This window comes from Marmota monax, unplaced genomic scaffold, assembly GCF_021218885.2.
Source record: "Marmota monax isolate L192 unplaced genomic scaffold, Marmota_monax_Labrador192_F-V1.1 WCK01_AAM20220418_F8-fsc00050, whole genome shotgun sequence".
Taxonomy (NCBI): Eukaryota; Metazoa; Chordata; class Mammalia; order Rodentia; family Sciuridae; genus Marmota; species Marmota monax.
The window spans coordinates 8,130,606-8,132,576 of NW_026694552.1; positions in this window are offsets into that span (position 1 = coordinate 8,130,606).

The window sequence follows — 1,971 nt, forward strand, 5'->3', positions numbered from 1 at the left end:
CTGGGTTCAATTCCTGCCTCGGAAACTTACTCCCAAAGTCATCTTAAGCAGGTTCTTTGCTTCTGTGTGCCTCAGTAACCTCATCTGTAAGAAATAAGATAGTATCTGCCTCATAGGATTGTTTTAAGAGTTGTTTGCAAAAAGCAGTCAGCAACTGTTTCACAGCTTAGATTATTATTATTCTCTTCTCCGGGTTTGATTGCCTGGTAGATCCTTTGCTCCAGATGAATCCTTCAGAAGACTCTAAGGAAGGTATAGTGAATGAATGTACCTGTTTGCCCAGGATTGAGAAGCATCACAGGATAGATAACTTTCAGTGCTAAAACCAAGATAGACCTAGTCACTCTGGGATATTTGGTCACTCTAAAGGCAGATCTCTCTGAAGCACTTCAAACACTATTCACATACATTAATTTTTACTGGCAAACAGCAGGTATAAGCACTATCTATTCTATCTAGTTTAATAAAAAATGATTGCTGAAGATTATCTGAGGGGCTCCATATGTATTAGCTATTAAAGCTAAAATTTTTAACTGAGGCAACTTGGAGAGAAGCACACTTTTTAGGCACTCCAAAATTCCCTATTTGTGGATTGTGCCCAGCTCTACTGTATATATTTCTTAATTAGGTAAAGAAATTAGGTGATTTCTTTTTGTAAAATGTGAGTGTGTAAGAACATAGTATCTTAGGATGCCATTTGGTGGCTCAATAAATGTAAGCTGGATGAATAAAAGTCTACTAATTGAAATATATTGACTTGGGTGTTTTGGAAAATTGATTTATGAAATTGGGAGATACGATTTAAAAGAAATCCCCTTCTCAGACAGCAATTTCCTCCCTTGCACAGCGTTAATTGTCTCTTAATGTGGCTTCCCAGAATAAAGGTATGACACAAGGCAGTAACTTATATTGTCCTGGTAAAAAGGCTCTTGGGATGCATGTAAAGAGGGTTTGTGGGTTTTCTGAATTTGACCATGGAGTCATCTGAGATGCACATATTCTAACAAGTACACGTACATTCATATATAGCCTTCAACAACAGAACAACACCAGGATAAACTCAAAATCAAACCTAGTTGTGTTCTAAGAGGACTTGGCTGTTACTATATTTGTGTTTTTGTGTATTAGTGCTTTGGACATATTAGGGTGCCTGAGTTGAGGGTTTAATCTGCCTTTCTTTTAAGGATCCATTGTGTTTTTCTCAGGCTAGAAGGATTTTCATCCTCTAATCACCACTAGATGGCCCATCATTCAATAAATCTAATTTAAAAAACCTTCATTCAAAACACATTATGAGGAGACTGAGGGAGAGGGAGAAAAGACAGGATAAGGGAAGAACAGTGGAATGAATCTGTCCTAACTTTCCTATGTATATATATGAATATACCACAGTGAATCTCGCTATTCCATACATCCACACGACACCAATGTAAGAAAAAACTATAGGTTGATAACAGAAAGATAAGTAGAGGAAAGGGAACAGGAGGAGAGAGGAGAGGAGGAAAAGGGGAAGTACTGGAAACTGAATTAGAGTAAATTATATTCCATGCTTATATAATTATGTCAATATGAACCCTAATATCATGTATAACTAAAAAGAAACAATTTTTAAAAAACAGTTTATGGAATAAGATATTCTATATCATGTGAATACTGTCATCAGAATTTTTAACCATGTGATAACATACCACTGTATACTGTTTTTAATATTTTTCTTTAAAGTGGTTTACTTTTTGACTTAAATACGCCTATTTCAGAAGTAAACTGGAAGACGAGTGAGGGAAAAAAAGACAGAGTTATACATAGATGAAAAAGACAATTGCACTAGAGAGAATGAGCTGCCCCCAGGATATATGGGAAGGGATAGTGGGTCTAGAGCTGGGGAACTAGGACTCAGGGGCCAAGATAAGAGTAGGCAGAAAGATGGACTGGGCAGGTGAGAGAGAAGGGATCAAAAAATGAGAGGGGAAA